Raw genomic sequence first — 19,896 nt, 5'->3', positions numbered from 1 at the left:
CATACAAAGCGTTACTTATCTCTTGTCTCAGTTTACTTTGTGTATGACCTTGCCTTTTGTTTCCCGACGCCGATTTTTGCCTCTGCCTTTGATATTGGATTGTTTTGTGTATGACCTGGACTGTGCTTTCACCACCGCCTCTTGGATTATCTCTGATACTGGATTGCTTGTGTATGAACTCTGGACTGTCTCTCGTTTATGGTATGGTTTTGTCTTCATTGCTCTGTCTACTGGTGATCACCCTTGTTTCTGTATCGACCCTGAATACATCTGTTTATTCTTATAATAAACATCTATTGTTTTTATCAGTATCTGCGCTTGTCTGCTATTCTGTTCTGACCATGACAGAATACGCGGCCGTACAAGATCAGATAGCAGATACTGAGGCTATTAGATCTGGTTTAGCCAACCAGGGGAGGCTACTCGGTCAGCACCAGCAAACGCTCGCTGGTGTGACCCAAGCTGTTTCGGAGCTAGCCCGCCAGCAAACCACGCAGCAGCAACAACTAGCTGAGCTGCTAGCTCACCTCAGAGGCGTAACTGAGCCTAGCCCTAGCCCGTTAGCTGCCCCCAGTATGCCTAACGCTAACTCTTCTGTGCCTGGATTTTCTGTCTCTAAACCGGAGTTGTTTGATGGGGATCCGGAAAAATGCAGCGGTTTTCTTTTACAATGCTCCGTGTTTTTCAGTAATTCACCGCCTACAACCGATAAAGCTAAGATCGGTTTTGTTATCTCACGGCTTTCTGGTAAGGCACTCGAGTGGGCTACAGCTATTTGGGAAGAACTTTCTGGGGCTAGTTACACTGACTTTTTAGCTACTTTCCGCTCAGTGTTTGATCATTCGCGTTATGGACAATCTAATGGAGAACTTTTGCTGGCTCTAAAGCAAGGTCAGAAGCCGGTGGCTTCCTACGCTCTGGAGTTTCGCACTCTTGCAGCTGGTAGTGGGTGGAATAACGCTGCTTTGATCAACGTGTTTAGATGCGGACTTAACCCAGATGTACAGAGGGAATTAGCCTGCAGAGATGATTCACTGACCCTGGATCAGCTCATCTCACTGTCGATCCGGTTGGATCAACTTCTCTCGCGCCGACCCAAGATCAGTCCTCGCACTCAACACACTCCTGTGTCTCTGACCCGCGCTCCCACTCCGGAGAAAGCTGCGCTGCCTGCCCCAGAGCCCATGGATATCCAGAAAACCCGGCTAACTCCAGAGGAGCGACAGCGTCGAATCCAGCTTCGCCTATGCCTTTATTGTGGGGAGGCCGGGCATTTCAAGGCTGAGTGTGGTCTCCTGACCCGACCTGTGAAAGCTCCAGCCCTGGGACAGCGCGTGGAGTGCTCTCCACGCGCTAACGTGGTACGTAAGCATAACACAATCCTTCGCTCTAAATGTTTTTCTTTGCCTGTAAATATTATGTTACCTACTGGTATGCTCTCTGTCCCAGCGCTTGTAGATTCCGGGTCGGAGGGGAACTTCATCAGTCTGGACCTAGTTAAGGAGCATGGAGTACCCACCAGAGAACTTCTACGTCCATTAGCCATCCATGCTGTTGATGGAAAGACTGTTCGCTCCAAGCCGGTTACCCTGCAGACTCTGCCCATCACTCTTCAAGCCAGCGCTCTCCATTATGAGGAACTACCACTCTTCGTGCTTCCCTGCACCGAACATCCTGTTATCCTGGGCATGCCATGGCTGAAGACTCACGATCCCACTGTCTCCTGGCGCGATGGGGATATCACGGTTTGGTCTGCTCACTGTCATGAACATTGTTTAGCTCTGGATAGTTTAGTTATTCAGTCCACTACTGTGGAAAGTCCCCATGTTTCTGAATCTCCTGTTATTCCTCCCGAATACTCTGATTTGCTTGAGGTTTTCAGTAAAGACAATGCTACTAAGTTGCCTCCTCATCGCCCATGTGATTGTGCTATTGACCTAGTGGAGGGTGCCACCTTACCCAAAGCTAGAGTTTACCCCCTTACTCTCGATGAGGAGAAGGCTATGACAGATTACGTTTCCGAAGCGTTAGCTCAGGGTTTCATTCGCCCGTCAAAATCTCCTGTTGGTTCGGGTTTCTTCTTTGTGAAGAAAAAAGACGGTGGACTGAGGCCCTGTATAGATTACCGAGGTTTAAACGCTATCACTAAAAAATTTGCGTACCCCCTGCCTCTCATTCCGTGTGCACTTGAACAGTTGCGCAACGCCTCTTACTTCACCAAACTCGATTTGCGTAGTGCGTACAATTTAATCCGCATTAAGGAGGGGGATGAGTGGAAAACTGCATTCACTACTACTAATGGCCACTATGAATACATGGTTATGAGTTATGGTCTCGCTAACGCCCCCGCCGTGTTTCAGTCATTTATGAATGACATTTTTAGAGACATGATTGGCAAGTTCGTCACACTTTTTATAGACGACATTCTGATCTATTCGTCTGATTTTGACTCTCACGTGCAGCATGTTCGTTCGGTCCTCCAACGTTTATTGGAGAACAATCTCTATGCTAAAGCCGAGAAATGCGAGTTCCATCTTCAGAGAGTCGCATTTCTCGGCTATGTTATCAGCTCCCAGGGAGTTCTTATGGATGACTGTAAAGTAGACGCCGTCACTAGTTGGCCCACTCCCCTGTCCATCAAAGATCTCCAGCGTTTTTTGGGATTTGCAAATTTTTATAGGCGTTTTATTCGTAACTTCAGCAGTATAGCTGCCCCACTCACCGCACTCACTAAGAACGCCACTAAGATCCTTAAATGGTCTCCTGAAGCCGACCAGGCATTTAATAAGTTAAAAGCTGCTTTCGTTTCAGCTCCAGTTCTCATGCACCCCAAACCTGAACTACCGTTTACAGTCGAGGTCGACGCATCTGATACTGGCGTTGGGGCTGTTCTTTCCCAACGCAGCGGTTCACCGCCTAAGCTACATCCCATAGCCTTCTTCTCTCGTAAAATGTCACCTGCTGAGCGCAACTATGGTATAGGGGATAGAGAGTTATTGGCTGTCAAATTGGCTCTAGAGGAGTGGCGTCACTGGCTGGAGGGGGCTGCACACCCATTTACCGTACTTACTGATCACAAAAACTTGGAATATCTACGCACTGCTAAACGTCTAAACCCCCGTCAAGCTCGTTGGTCCTTGTTTTTCTCGCGATTTGATTTTTCTATCTCATTTCGTCCAGGTCACCGTAATACTAAAGCTGACGCATTATCCCGGGTTTTCAGTTCGTCAAATGAGGGTAGCCACCCTTCCGAACCAGAACGCATTCTACCACCCACAGTTCGTATAGCTGCCATTAGATGGGAACTTGACCATCTTATTCAGCAAGGTTCAGTTAACACACCACCTCCGGAGGGTTGTCCTCCTCACAAGATTTTTGTACCTGAGCAATTTCGCGAACGACTCATTGGCTGGGCACATTCTGCCCTTACTTCTGGTCACCCAGGGGTTACACGTACGCTGCAACTGATCTCAGCTCGCTATTGGTGGGAAACCATGCGAGCTGACATACACTCATTCGTAGCTTCCTGTTCTGTCTGTGCACAATGCAAAACACCCAAAACCCTTCCAGCCGGTAAGCTAGTTCCTCTACCCGTCCCAGACAGACCCTGGTCACACATTGCTGTAGACTTTGTCACAGACCTACCTGAATCTGAGGGTTACACCACTGTTCTTACTGTTGTTGACAGATTTTCTAGGGGAGTAAAGTTTATCCCTTTTCCAGCACTACCCACTGCTCTTCAGACAGCTCAGGCTATATACACACACATCTTTAGACACTTTGGTATTCCGGAGGACATCCTCTCCGATAGGGGTCCTCAATTTACTTCCAGAGTATGGAAATCCTTTTTTGAACACTTAGGAGTGCACGTTAGTCTCACCTCTGGTTTTCACCCCACTAGCAATGGTCAATGTGAACGAGTTAACCAGGAATTAGGAAAATTTCTTAGATTGTACTGTTTCAAACATCCTACAGAGTGGTCTCAGTATCTCATTTGGGCGGAAATAGCCCAAAACTCACTCACTAACTCCACATCTGGTCTTACACCCTTTCAGTGCGTTCTGGGGTACCAGCCTCCGTTAGCTCCGTGGACAGCTGTGTCTTCCGATGTACCCGCCGTGGATGACTGGATGAAGCGGAGTGAGCAGGTGTGGGAGGAAACACATCAGCAGGTTTCTGAGGTCTTGCGCAAATACAAGGAGCAGTCTGACAGACACCGAGGTACCACCCCCCAATACCAGCCCGGAGATCGTGTGTGGTTGTCGACCCGGGACTTGAGGTTTGAGGGGTCCTGTAGGAAACTACTACCCAAGTATATTGGCCCGTTTAAAGTTCTTTCACAAGTCAATGACGTTACTTATAAGATTGAGTTGCCTTCTCAGTACAGAGTGCATAACTCATTTCATGTTTCCTTGCTCAAGCCTCTTGTCCCAGGTCCGCTGGCTGAGGGTGTTCCAGACGACGTGCCGCCCGCGGCAGTGGAGGGGGAGGCTTCGTCTACCTATGCGGTTCGAGAGGTGCTGGATTCCCGCAGGCGTGGCGGTGTGCTCCAGTATCTCATAGACTGGGAGGGTTACGGCCCTGAGGAGCGTTGCTGGGTTGCCGCTGGGGATGTGCTGGATCCTGCTCTTCTGGCCGAATTTCATGCCCGTCACCCTGGTAAACCTGCTCCTAGACCCCGTGGGCGTCCCAAGCGCTCACTCTCCTCCTCGGTTCCGGTGCGTCGGGGTTCCCAGTCTCGCATCCCCCGCCTGTCTGGCACCTCTGTGGTTTCTCCTGCTCCTCCCGCCGGTACTCCCTGCCCGTCGGGTGGACGTCGTCGTGGTCGTCCCCGTTCCATCTCCGTCTCGACTCCCTCGGGGGGAGGTACTGTCACGTCTGGTGCTGTTAGCTCCTCTGTCCCTTCCACACCCAGCTCTAACGGAGGTTCTCAGGTTAACAACTACACTACCCAGAATGCACCACCCGCTGACATCACGCACTCACCTGATCACGTGACACCTCACCTGCTTCCACCAGGAAGCCCCGAATACTAATTACTGGCACTATAAAGGTGCACGCCAAACAGACTTCATCGCCGCGTATTGTAGGTTATCCTCATACAAAGCGTTACTTATCTCTTGTCTCAGTTTACTTTGTGTATGACCTTGCCTTTTGTTTCCCGACGCCGATTTTTGCCTCTGCCTTTGATATTGGATTGTTTTGTGTATGACCTGGACTGTGCTTTCACCACCGCCTCTTGGATTATCTCTGATACTGGATTGCTTGTGTATGAACTCTGGACTGTCTCTCGTTTATGGTATGGTTTTGTCTTCATTGCTCTGTCTACTGGTGATCACCCTTGTTTCTGTATCGACCCTGAATACATCTGTTTATTCTTATAATAAACATCTATTGTTTTTATCAGTATCTGCGCTTGTCTGCTATTCTGTTCTGACCATGACACATATAGTAAAATACTACAGTGTGTCGTAATCTGCTTAAACCCCATTTTTAAAAGAAAAAAAATAATAAAAAAATAACGTAATATTATTACATAGTAGACATTATTTATGTTCTCCAGAAGACTCTAAGACTGACTGTACTCAATTTTGTTTTAATGGTCACTGCTTTAATTTTCAGCACCAACCTTATAAACGTTCATCTTCATCCTTGCAGTCTCACAGACTTTTAGTGCCATTATTAGGGTAATTACGGTAATTCCACAGCGCCGGACCGCTAGCCTCTATCAGTGTGTTTATCTGCTGCTGCAGGTTATTCTATCAGTGGTGATATTAAAGTCAGTGACACCACTTATCATATATTAACCTTACTTACCTTAGTATGCTCAATATCTTCCAAATGTTAGTCACACTGAAATGTGCAGTAGTCTGCTTAACCCCCATTTTTGTAATGTTCTGTCAGTGTGTTACAGGTGTTTATTCTAAACCTGTGCTCTTCTTCAGTCCTCCTGGAGATGTGCTCAGTAGAAGTGATGGCTCAGAGAGATAATAAGGGGCACTGTCAATCAAACTTTTTGACAGGTGACCTTTTGACCTTTGCACTATCAATCAAACTTTTTGACAGGTGACCTTTTGACCTTTGCTAGGTGCCCTTTGACCTCTCCCCCACAGCACATGCCTCCTTTTCTGGAATGTGACCTTTGACCCCTCAGATCACCCTATGATGCTGTCAGTTATTAATTATGTTTTCAATCATCTGTAATTACTTTTGACCTTTGCCATGTGCCCTTTGACCCCTCCCCACACCCCGTGCCTCCTTTTCTGGAATGTGACATTTGACCCCTCAGATCACCCTATGATGCTGTCAGTTATTAATTATGTTTTCAATCATCTGTAATTACCATTGACCCCTCAGATCCCCTGACCCTTGAACTCTCTTAATTATTTTTCTGATATCAATGACTACGAGTCTCCGGTAATTATTAACTGGTGGCGTGTAATTACCCCTGCCATTCGTCATTCATGTTTTGGATATGAGGTAATTTAAACCATGGTGACACACCGCCCCGCCCATCCCTCCGCCCTTCCTGCCCCATCCCCACCTCTTCCCGTCCCGCCCAGCCCCGCCCCCATCATTATTCAGATTGTCCTGATTGGTCAAACAAAAATTCCCGCCAAAAGTATTGACCAATAAGGTTGTTATTCCTATGGAGCAATCACAGCAAGCCTGCGAGTGAAATGTGTATTTAAGAGTTAGCGAGATGTGTGAAGGACCGAGAGAACGGAGCAATGGCTTGTGTTTCTGAGGTTGCTGAAAACCAAAGCTTCCCATACCGGGATTCGAACCCGGACCGTCTGGATGAAAGCCAGAAATCCTACGCGTTAGACCATATGGGAGGATCTGTAGAAGAAGAGCACGATGACGAGAATCTAAAAAGGTACCGAACAAGGGAGAGCATTCCTGAACCAATCGCTCAAGGAGCGCTCAAGGATCGAGTCTGGCGTTTGTCAGATGGAACTTACTTCGGATATGTTTTTCTTAAGGATATATATAGCGTTGCTATGTACGTCGGAAAAACGGATAGATACGATGATGCCTCAGCTCGTTTTACTTTGAACCATATAGAATGGTTTAGCTTCAGAAGACACTGCTCTGTTTTTAATGCCTACGTCAATTACAGAAATACAGAATGCAGCCCATTTTTTCAGGAGAACATGAATTTAATTTGGAAACCTCTGAATACAGGAAAGTCTAGGCGTTTTAATCTCGCGCCGGTTATGACAAGCCTCGGATGTAATGTAAGCCTCAGTGTCATTCAAGATTTAAAATGCTATGCAATTGAAAATGACCTGCACTCGCGCGATTTCCAGGTTGTTTTTAATTCAGAAGACTTCAAAAGAATGAATCGTGTCTACTTTGCAATAATTGACAGTTTGTTCTATATGAACAAATAGATTTTCTGATTATTGTCAAACATACAAAACCAACATTAATTATATTCTTAAACATTACCCTTTTAGGTACCACTTTATAATAAGACTACCTTTATAAAGGGTTTATAAATGGTTTACAATTAGTTTAATAATGGTTACTAATTAGGTTGTAAATGCCTTAAAAACCATTAATAATCAGTTATAACACATACGTAGAAAGGGCAACAATGACCTGTTGTTTGCCAAATAGTGAACCCACAGCCATCTATATTATTAAATTTCAGATCTTTTCAGATACTCACTTACTTTGTCTTCTCCATCTAACTCAACTTGCTTCTCCATCTCCATATCCTCCATCAGTCAACATCAGTTTAACCATTTAACTCCCAAGTTTAATCATTCCACCACTAACTCTTTTAGTCATTTATAATAATGTGGTGTATATTATCATATGAAATAATAAAATTGACATCTAAGGGCTAAGCAATAATTACCCCTTACCTTGACATTTTCAGCATACTATCTGAAATCATCCTTGGGGTTGTCACAGATATTGATATAATGTTGCCAGGCGCTAATGTTCAAAGAACATGAAAGTGCTGTTGTGATCCTTAAGGTTGAGAGGCATCTTCTTTAGGACAGCATTCCAGATGTAACTTCCTTTACTGGTTTGCTGCAGGCAATTTCACTGCAAGTAATTACTGCAGCTCCCAGCATGTAGTTTTCCATTTTGCTTTTGCCGATCAAGATTTTCAAATTGTAGATGAGTATTTGTTAATGAGTTACAAACACTTATAACCACTAAAAGGGAGCCTTATTGTAAAGTGTAAAACACGTCACTATTTATTAATGAGTTACAAACACTTATAACCACTAAACAGGAGCCTTATTTTAAAGTGTAAAACACGTCACTATTTATTAATGAGTTACAAACACTTATAACCACTAAACAGGAGCCTTATTTTAAAGTGTAAAACACGTCACTATTTATTAATGAGTTACAAACACTTATAACCACTAAACAGGAGCCTTATTTTAAAGTGTAAAACACGTCACTATTTATTAATGAGTTACAAACACTTATAACCACTAAACAGGAGCCTTATTTTAAAGTGTAAAACACGTCACTATTTATTAATGAGTTACAAACACTTATAACCACTAAACAGGAGCCTTATTGTAAAGTGTAAAACACTTCACTATTTATTAATCAGTTACAAATGTAAGTGATATTTAAGACTACTTTTCTACGTAATATATGAAATATGTAGTATATACATTCATCTTTTATTTTATTTTAGGATCAGAATGTTTCATTGTTGAAACTGTGACAGACTGTGATGCTGTGACAGACGAAAGTGTGCTATATCATCCATTTCAAAGTAAGTTTTTATTAATTTTTGATTAAAAATAATTATTTTATTTCAAACGTGATGATTTGATTCCTTCAATATGAAACTCAAATTTTATATATTTATATTTACTGATGTAGTAATTTAATTTACTTTCTAAAAAGTTACATGATACATTTAAGTAAACTACTGTAACAGTTGTTTTTAACAAACTTTGCTAAAAATGTACAAAAGTATATTTGGAAATAAGTATTTTAGAAGTATACTGAATTACATTAAACTGAAAGTCTATTTAAAATACACTATATTGTACTTTTTAAAAAGTATGATCGAATTTCACTTTCAAACATTTGATGAAAGCATAATATTAATTTACTTTTAATATATTTTAAGTAATTGCATAAATCTATTAGCATATTTACAGCATACTTAGAAACTTCTCAATATGTTTTAAGTATAGTATATATTTTATATATTAAGTAAGTATATATTTTTTTTCACCAGGGTTAGTAGCCTCATTTCATGACATTTCATGTGGTTCATTCACACCTTGACTATTTTTGTCAAAAATATTAGAAAATATATTTTTTTGATTTATCATTTCTCAGTTTTTTTGTTACGACACATAGAATGTACAGTATACAGGTGTAAAATGTTTCATTTTGTTTCTTTTTTGCTGATGCTTATGCTTTTTTTGCTCTTTTTCTCTATGTGTGTGTATAAGTGTGAGTGAACACTCACTAAAAGATGTGTGCACATTATTGCTGCAAGATTGTTAAGCATCCAGCTCTGCAGATGTAAAGAAAAGCATGAACATAACCAGTTAACAAAGATATGGAGCAACAAATACACCAGAGTATGTTAAAGACGCTCTCTAGAATAGCACTGTAAATAAACCCTGCTACAAGTACAGGACAGTATTGAATAACAGTGGTCACTGTGATTATCAGAATTATGCTAACTGCTTTTCTCTTTGCCTGATTAGCCTTGTCTCTCTCCTTCCCTTTCTGACCTGGACCTGGATGCTTCAGTGCCCTGACTACAGCTAAACAGCAGAATAGTTTAATAATGAGGAAAACTGACCAAAGTGGCAGGACAGTATAAATAAAGATTTTATTGACATTTAAGGGAATGAACATACAGATTATACAATAGCCAAGAACTCCCATCCATGCAGCAGCAGAACATGCCAGCCTGTATCTCAGGGGCTTGTACTTCAGGAAAGTGACAGGATGGACCACCGCCATGTAACGCTCCACACAGATCAAACAGAGAAACAGAGGACGGGCGCAGATAAATACTCCCCCATAAAAACTACTAATGGTGTAAATTCTAAACAGACAAAACTAAGAACGTAGAATAAACAGCGTATGCAGATGAACATCTCGTTAACAGTCAGATTGAGGCCGAAAACTCAGACACAACCGCACTTCCTTTTCTCATCAAAATAAGCCACAAGACGTAGGAATTGATAGGTAAACCCACAATGAAATTGATTGCATAACCTGGAATGTACATAGGGTCTGTATATCCTGCCCAAGGATTCCTGCTTGTAGCATTTCTAAACAGGTTTGAGATGGGTGTGCTGGAAAGCCCATCAGAGACGTTCATCTTCAGAGTGCACACCCCTTCTCACGATAAAATATGAAATCTGAAATAAATTACACAAAGAAAATTATATAAGGGCCAAATATAATGAAACAAACAGTCTGTTTTCTTTATCAGAACAAATTCATTGTATAGTGTTTTTTTTTTTTGTGCATAGATCTAGATCAACATAGATCTAACGTGTTCAGTTGATATAGTCATGATAAATATCATAACTACCATAGTAAACCATAGTAATGATAGTACAGTTAAAAAGTGATCTCACCTTTCAGTCATAAACAGAATGCAGGATACCACAAGAAGAATACATTAGTATATTAATTTAATGGACTGACTAATTATCAATTCACATTAGTTTAAACATTATTAATCATTATATTTTAACTTAATTAAATTCTAAATTCATTATAATTTACAGCATTCTTAAGCCTAAATTGTACAAATTAGTGTTGTGTAAAATGTCTTAACTAGTATTATTTAACAATGTTCATTACTGTCATAAGTACTGTGATGCATCCTTCCTGTAAATTGTTTCTGAGTTCAGCATTGTTGAGAACTGCACCCTTAAAATGATCAGTGTATTGTTCTGAGAACAGCAACATCTTTATCTGATACACAGATGCTCTTCTTTGTCATCAGTTTCAACTTAAAGTGATGTTTATTTGATGGGGTAGGATTTGGTGGTCTACTAGGTTTTGTATAGTTATTAGGGTTTCTCTATAATATTAAATAAATAAAATCTAATTAAATCCAAGCTCAAATGTTACACAATAAATGGTAAATAAATTGATTCTTATGAGTTTTTCTACTACTGTAAATATGTCATTTTAAATACAACAGCATTAATATACAATAACCTTTTTTCAAATCATTATGTATATATTTTACTTTAAAGTAAGTAAACGTCAGAAGATATTCCATAATAAAAATATATATATTTCTTAATGCATACGTACTGTATAGGCAGAAAAACTTTAGATCCATAAGTAGTCAAGAAAAGCAGACATCTGGCTAATTTACCATAAAAGGCATCTGTTTGAGTGTGTGTGTGTGTGTGTGACTTTATTTAATTTATGACATGTGATTTTTCATGCATTTAAATGTATGCTAAGCTAATGTCAGTAAGGTAAATGCCAGTAATGTTTGACATGAAGGGTAGCAGTTTTATGTAGCATACATCAATGTAAATTCAATAAATATTGACTAAATGCAATAAAAAAATTCAAACAAAAAAAACTTTTCATGTGATGTAAACTACATCCAACATCAACAAAAATAAAATCTACAGCCAGAGTTATGTGGTTATGTGACAGTCCTTTCAGTTATAGGCAGTTCAGTTATAAGCATTAATATACTGTATGACGTGTACTATTTTAATGGTAGCAGTATAACATGGTAGAGTTATATGTTAATCCCTGGTTTAACACTAGAATGACAAAGACAGTAATTTTGATTAATTATTTACACAAGAAACCACCTGTATAAGTGGATGGGTTACTTTTATTGTATTAGATTATTTTTTGCATTGTTATGGAATTTTTACTACAGAACACAATAAGTGCACATGAACAGCTTCTCTTTTTAATGCTATTTCAGTGTCTGACCGCTGCTATTGTTCACCTCAGAAACAGCTCAGAATCATGCTTTCATTTACTAAACACAGTAAATGTAAAACTGTATATAAACAGTACATAATCACTTTTTTTTTACACAAATACCAATGTTTAAACTCTCTCTCACATTATTTATGTTTCACTTAGAAATGACATAAACAAGGTGTAATAAGTTTCTTCAATGTATTAGAATTAGTCTACTCTTTAAGTAAATGTAAGTAATAAAGAAAATAAAAAATAAGAAAAATAAGAAACAAACACTCAAATATATTTCACCTCAATTAAGTGGGTACATAATTAGCAATAACAATAAGTAAATGATCAATATTGTTTTCAATCTGTAGAGTTATATTAGTAACTTTCACATGTATAAATAAGTAATTAGTATAAATATATAAATATTATATTATAAAGAAATAATAAAATATTATTAGTATAAGTAGTATGATTTTTATTTGTACAAGATTTTAAAATGAGGCCAGTTCAACAGCCTGATCTTTAATCTTATGTTGTGTTCAGTACAAATGCAAAACAAAAGAAACATGTAAATAAATTACAAACCAAATACAAATGTGTGAAAAAGGTCACCTGTCAGAGACAATGCATGAGTTTAAATTAATGTTGTAAAGGAGATTAGGGGAGTAAGATATTCAACTTTGTTAATGTATAAATAAATGAAAGAAAGACAATTGTTATTATTTAACATTAACCTTTACTAAAAAAAATTTGCTTGAGTACAATATATGGTTACAAATGAATATTAGCAGGATACAAAATACTACAATAGTAATCTTTTAAGAACTGCAAACTTGAAGCAGAATTGCGAAAACTAGAGCTACAGCAAATCTCTAGCTACATTCAAACTGCTTAAAATATTAGAAAATATTTTTTCTGATTTAACATTTCTCAGATTTTTTGTTGTAACACATAGACTATTATGAAAGCCCATTCCCGCCACCTAAAAAATGAAAAATAATCCAACACAATCTTGTATTATTATTAAGTAAACCGCTATCTAAATATTTTGAAATACTAAGTCATTATTTTGAGATACTATCTCAATATAATGACTTACTATCTCAAAATAATGACTTAGTATTTCAAAATATTTAGATAGCGGTCATTATTTTGAGATAGTAAGTCATTATATTGAGATAGTATCTCAAAATAATGACTTAGTATTTCAAAATATTTAGATAGCGGTTTACTTAATAATAATACAAGATTGTGTTGGATTATTTTTCATTTTTTAGGTGGCGGGAATGGGCTTTCATAATAGTCTATGTGTTACAACAAAAAATCTGAGAAATGTTAAATCAGAAAAAATATTTTCTAATATTTTAAGCAGTTTGAATGTAGCTAGAGATTTGCTGTAGCTCTAGTTTTCGCAATTCTGCTTCAAGTTTGCAGTTCTTAAAAGATTACTATTGTAGTATTTTGTATCCTGCTAATATTCATTTGTAACCATATATTGTACTCAAGCAAATTTTTTTTAGTAAAGGTTAATGTTAAATAATAACAATTGTCTTTCTTTCATTTATTTATACATTAACAAAGTTGAATATCTTACTCCCCTAATCTCCTTTACAACATTAATTTAAACTCATGCATTGTCTCTGACAGGTGACCTTTTTCACACATTTGTATTTGGTTTGTAATTTATTTACATGTTTCTTTTGTTTTGCATTTGTACTGAACACAACATAAGATTAAAGATCAGGCTGTTGAACTGGCCTCATTTTAAAATCTTGTACAAATAAAAATCATACTACTTATACTAATAATATTTTATTATTTCTTTATAATATAATATTTATATATTTATACTAATTACTTATTTATACATGTGAAAGTTACTAATATAACTCTACAGATTGAAAACAATATTGATCATTTACTTATTGTTATTGCTAATTATGTACCCACTTAATTGAGGTGAAATATATTTGAGTGTTTGTTTCTTATTTTTCTTATTTTTTATTTTCTTTATTACTTACATTTACTTAAAGAGTAGACTAATTCTAATACATTGAAGAAACTTATTACACCTTGTTTATGTCATTTCTAAGTGAAACATAAATAATGTGAGAGAGAGTTTAAACATTGGTATTTGTGTAAAAAAAAAGTGATTATGTACTGTTTATATACAGTTTTACATTTACTGTGTTTAGTAAATGAAAGCATGATTCTGAGCTGTTTCTGAGGTGAACAATAGCAGCGGTCAGACACTGAAATAGCATTAAAAAGAGAAGCTGTTCATGTGCACTTATTGTGTTCTGTAGTAAAAATTCCATAACAATGCAAAAAATAATCTAATACAATAAAAGTAACCCATCCACTTATACAGGTGGTTTCTTGTGTAAATAATTAATCAAAATTACTGTCTTTGTCATTCTAGTGTTAAACCAGGGATTAACATATAACTCTACCATGTTATACTGCTACCATTAAAATAGTACACGTCATACAGTATATTAATGCTTATAACTGAACTGCCTATAACTGAAAGGACTGTCACATAACCACATAACTCTGGCTGTAGATTTTATTTTTGTTGATGTTGGATGTAGTTTACATCACATGAAAAGTTTTTTTTGTTTGAATTTTTTTATTGCATTTAGTCAATATTTATTGAATTTACATTGATGTATGCTACATAAAACTGCTACCCTTCATGTCAAACATTACTGGCATTTACCTTACTGACATTAGCTTAGCATACATTTAAATGCATGAAAAATCACATGTCATAAATTAAATAAAGTCACACACACACACACACACTCAAACAGATGCCTTTTATGGTAAATTAGCCAGATGTCTGCTTTTCTTGACTACTTATGGATCTAAAGTTTTTCTGCCTATACAGTACGTATGCATTAAGAAATATATATATTTTTATTATGGAATATCTTCTGACGTTTACTTACTTTAAAGTAAAATATATACATAATGATTTGAAAAAAGGTTATTGTATATTAATGCTGTTGTATTTAAAATGACATATTTACAGTAGTAGAAAAACTCATAAGAATCAATTTATTTACCATTTATTGTGTAACATTTGAGCTTGGATTTAATTAGATTTTATTTATTTAATATTATAGAGAAACCCTAATAACTATACAAAACCTAGTAGACCACCAAATCCTACCCCATCAAATAAACATCACTTTAAGTTGAAACTGATGACAAAGAAGAGCATCTGTGTATCAGATAAAGATGTTGCTGTTCTCAGAACAATACACTGATCATTTTAAGGGTGCAGTTCTCAACAATGCTGAACTCAGAAACAATTTACAGGAAGGATGCATCACAGTACTTATGACAGTAATGAACATTGTTAAATAATACTAGTTAAGACATTTTACACAACACTAATTTGTACAATTTAGGCTTAAGAATGCTGTAAATTATAATGAATTTAGAATTTAATTAAGTTAAAATATAATGATTAATAATGTTTAAACTAATGTGAATTGATAATTAGTCAGTCCATTAAATTAATATACTAATGTATTCTTCTTGTGGTATCCTGCATTCTGTTTATGACTGAAAGGTGAGATCACTTTTTAACTGTACTATCATTACTATGGTTTACTATGGTAGTTATGATATTTATCATGACTATATCAACTGAACACGTTAGATCTATGTTGATCTAGATCTATGCACAAAAAAAAAAAACACTATACAATGAATTTGTTCTGATAAAGAAAACAGACTGTTTGTTTCATTATATTTGGCCCTTATATAATTTTCTTTGTGTAATTTATTTCAGATTTCATATTTTATCGTGAGAAGGGGTGTGCACTCTGAAGATGAACGTCTCTGATGGGCTTTCCAGCACACCCATCTCAAACCTGTTTAGAAATGCTACAAGCAGGAATCCTTGGGCAGGATATACAGACCCTATGTACATTCCAGGTTATGCAATCAATTTCATTGTGGGTTTACCTATCAATTCCTACGTCTTGTGGCTTATTTTGATGAGAAAAGGAAGTGCGGTTGTGTCTGAGTTTTCGGCCTCAATCTGACTGTTAACGAGATGTTCATCTGCATACGCTGTTTATTCTACGTTCTTAGTTTTGTCTGTTTAGAATTTACACCATTAGTAGTTTTTATGGGGGAGTATTTATCTGCGCCCGTCCTCTGTTTCTCTGTTTGATCTGTGTGGAGCGTTACATGGCGGTGGTCCATCCTGTCACTTTCCTGAAGTACAAGCCCCTGAGATACAGGCTGGCATGTTCTGCTGCTGCATGGATGGGAGTTCTTGGCTATTGTATAATCTGTATGTTCATTCCCTTAAATGTCAATAAAATCTTTATTTATACTGTCCTGCCACTTTGGTCAGTTTTCCTCATTATTAAACTATTCTGCTGTTTAGCTGTAGTCAGGGCACTGAAGCATCCAGGTCCAGGTCAGAAAGGGAAGGAGAGAGACAAGGCTAATCAGGCAAAGAGAAAAGCAGTTAGCATAATTCTGATAATCACAGTGACCACTGTTATTCAATACTGTCCTGTACTTGTAGCAGGGTTTATTTACAGTGCTATTCTAGAGAGCGTCTTTAACATACTCTGGTGTATTTGTTGCTCCATATCTTTGTTAACTGGTTATGTTCATGCTTTTCTTTACATCTGCAGAGCTGGATGCTTAACAATCTTGCAGCAATAATGTGCACACATCTTTTAGTGAGTGTTCACTCACACTTATACACACACATAGAGAAAAAGAGCAAAAAAAGCATAAGCATCAGCAAAAAAGAAACAAAATGAAACATTTTACACCTGTATACTGTACATTCTATGTGTCGTAACAAAAAAACTGAGAAATGATAAATCAAAAAAATATATTTTCTAATATTTTTGACAAAAATAGTCAAGGTGTGAATGAACCACATGAAATGTCATGAAATGAGGCTACTAACCCTGGTGAAAAAAAATATATACTTACTTAATATATAAAATATATACTATACTTAAAACATATTGAGAAGTTTCTAAGTATGCTGTAAATATGCTAATAGATTTATGCAATTACTTAAAATATATTAAAAGTAAATTAATATTATGCTTTCATCAAATGTTTGAAAGTGAAATTCGATCATACTTTTTAAAAAGTACAATATAGTGTATTTTAAATAGACTTTCAGTTTAATGTAATTCAGTATACTTCTAAAATACTTATTTCCAAATATACTTTTGTACATTTTTAGCAAAGTTTGTTAAAAACAACTGTTACAGTAGTTTACTTAAATGTATCATGTAACTTTTTAGAAAGTAAATTAAATTACTACATCAGTAAATATAAATATATAAAATTTGAGTTTCATATTGAAGGAATCAAATCATCACGTTTGAAATAAAATAATTATTTTTAATCAAAAATTAATAAAAACTTACTTTGAAATGGATGATATAGCACACTTTCGTCTGTCACAGCATCACAGTCTGTCACAGTTTCAACAATGAAACATTCTGATCCTAAAATAAAATAAAAGATGAATGTATATACTACATATTTCATATATTACGTAGAAAAGTAGTCTTAAATATCACTTACATTTGTAACTGATTAATAAATAGTGAAGTGTTTTACACTTTACAATAAGGCTCCTGTTTAGTGGTTATAAGTGTTTGTAACTCATTAATAAATAGTGACGTGTTTTACACTTTAAAATAAGGCTCCTGTTTAGTGGTTATAAGTGTTTGTAACTCATTAATAAATAGTGACGTGTTTTACACTTTAAAATAAGGCTCCTGTTTAGTGGTTATAAGTGTTTGTAACTCATTAATAAATAGTGACGTGTTTTACACTTTAAAATAAGGCTCCTGTTTAGTGGTTATAAGTGTTTGTAACTCATTAATAAATAGTGACGTGTTTTACACTTTAAAATAAGGCTCCTGTTTAGTGGTTATAAGTGTTTGTAACTCATTAATAAATAGTGACGTGTTTTACACTTTACAATAAGGCTCCCTTTTAGTGGTTATAAGTGTTTGTAACTCATTAACAAATACTCATCTACAATTTGAAAATCTTGATCGGCAAAAGCAAAATGGAAAACTACATGCTGGGAGCTGCAGTAATTACTTGCAGTGAAATTGCCTGCAGCAAACCAGTAAAGGAAGTTACATCTGGAATGCTGTCCTAAAGAAGATGCCTCTCAACCTTAAGGATCACAACAGCACTTTCATGTTCTTTGAACATTAGCGCCTGGCAACATTATATCAATATCTGTGACAACCCCAAGGATGATTTCAGATAGTATGCTGAAAATGTCAAGGTAAGGGGTAATTATTGCTTAGCCCTTAGATGTCAATTTTATTATTTCATATGATAATATACACCACATTATTATAAATGACTAAAAGAGTTAGTGGTGGAATGATTAAACTTGGGAGTTAAATGGTTAAACTGATGTTGACTGATGGAGGATATGGAGATGGAGAAGCAAGTTGAGTTAGATGGAGAAGACAAAGTAAGTGAGTATCTGAAAAGATCTGAAATTTAACAATATAGATGGCTGTGGGTTCACTATTTGGCAAACAACAGGTCATTGTTGCCCTTTCTACGTATGTGTTATAACTGATTATTAATGGTTTTTAAGGCATTTACAACCTAATTAGTAACCATTATTAAACTAATTGTAAACCATTTATAAACCCTTTATAAAGGTAGTCTTATTATAAAGTGGTACCTAAAAGGGTAATGTTTAAGAATATAATTAATGTTGGTTTTGTATGTTTGACAATAATCAGAAAATCTATTTGTTCATATAGAACAAACTGTCAATTATTGCAAAGTAGACACGATTCATTCTTTTGAAGTCTTCTGAATTAAAAACAACCTGGAAATCGCGCGAGTGCAGGTCATTTTCAATTGCATAGCATTTTAAATCTTGAATGACACTGAGGCTTACATTACATCCGAGGCTTGTCATAACCGGCGCGAGATTAAAACGCCTAGACTTTCCTGTATTCAGAGGTTTCCAAATTAAATTCATGTTCTCCTGAAAAAATGGGCTGCATTCTGTATTTCTGTAATTGACGTAGGCATTAAAAACAGAGCAGTGTCTTCTGAAGCTAAACCATTCTATATGGTTCAAAGTAAAACGAGCTGAGGCATCATCGTATCTATCCGTTTTTCCGACGTACATAGCAACGCTATATATATCCTTAAGAAAAACATATCCGAAGTAAGTTCCATCTGACAAACGCCAGACTCGATCCTTGAGTGCTCCTTGAGCGATTGGTTCAGGAATGCTCTCCCTTGTTCGGTACCTTTTTAGATTCTCGTCATCGTGCTCTTCTTCTACAGATCCTCCCATATGGTCTAACGCGTAGGATTTCTGGCTTTCATCCAGACGGTCCGGGTTCGAATCCCGGTATGGGAAGCTTTGGTTTTCAGCAACCTCAGAAACACAAGCCATTGCTCCGTTCTCTCGGTCCTTCACACATCTCGCTAACTCTTAAATACACATTTCACTCGCAGGCTTGCTGTGATTGCTCCATAGGAATAACAACCTTATTGGTCAATACTTTTGGCGGGAATTTTTGTTTGACCAATCAGGACAATCTGAATAATGATGGGGGCGGGGCTGGGCGGGACGGGAAGAGGTGGGGATGGGGCAGGAAGGGCGGAGGGATGGGCGGGGCGGTGTGTCACCATGGTTTAAATTACCTCATATCCAAAACATGAATGACGAATGGCAGGGGTAATTACACGCCACCAGTTAATAATTACCGGAGACTCGTAGTCATTGATATCAGAAAAATAATTAAGAGAGTTCAAGGGTCAGGGGATCTGAGGGGTCAATGGTAATTACAGATGATTGAAAACATAATTAATAACTGACAGCATCATAGGGTGATCTGAGGGGTCAAATGTCACATTCCAGAAAAGGAGGCACGGGGTGTGGGGAGGGGTCAAAGGGCACATGGCAAAGGT

At 37.1% G+C, this 19,896-nt stretch overlaps 2 long non-coding RNA genes and 2 other non-coding genes across 4 annotated transcripts; 2 read left to right on the top strand and 2 right to left on the bottom strand.

Annotated features, from left to right (window-relative positions):
- Positions 1-6,767: 6,767 nt before the first annotated feature.
- Positions 6,768-6,839, bottom strand: trnae-uuc (transfer RNA glutamic acid (anticodon UUC)). Its single transcript has one exon. It is a non-coding gene; the product is annotated as a tRNA-Glu (tRNA).
- Positions 6,840-8,601: 1,762 nt separating this feature from the next.
- On the top strand, positions 8,602-11,629 carry LOC125802339 (uncharacterized). The gene is made up of 2 exons (XR_007439378.1): positions 8,602-8,758; positions 9,714-11,629. It is a non-coding gene; the product is annotated as an uncharacterized LOC125802339 (long non-coding RNA).
- A 2,851-nt stretch (positions 11,630-14,480) lies between these two features.
- LOC125802340 (uncharacterized) lies at positions 14,481-17,508 on the bottom strand. The gene is made up of 2 exons (XR_007439379.1): positions 17,352-17,508; positions 14,481-16,396 (listed from the first exon to the last, which is right to left on the bottom strand). It is a non-coding gene; the product is annotated as an uncharacterized LOC125802340 (long non-coding RNA).
- A 1,762-nt stretch (positions 17,509-19,270) lies between these two features.
- trnae-uuc (transfer RNA glutamic acid (anticodon UUC)) lies at positions 19,271-19,342 on the top strand. Its single transcript has one exon. It is a non-coding gene; the product is annotated as a tRNA-Glu (tRNA).
- Positions 19,343-19,896: the final 554 nt, after the last annotated feature.

This window comes from Astyanax mexicanus, chromosome 6 (assembly GCF_023375975.1).
Source record: "Astyanax mexicanus isolate ESR-SI-001 chromosome 6, AstMex3_surface, whole genome shotgun sequence".
NCBI lineage: Eukaryota > Metazoa > Chordata > Actinopteri > Characiformes > Acestrorhamphidae > Astyanax > Astyanax mexicanus.
This window is presented reverse-complemented; position numbering and strand designations above follow the sequence as displayed.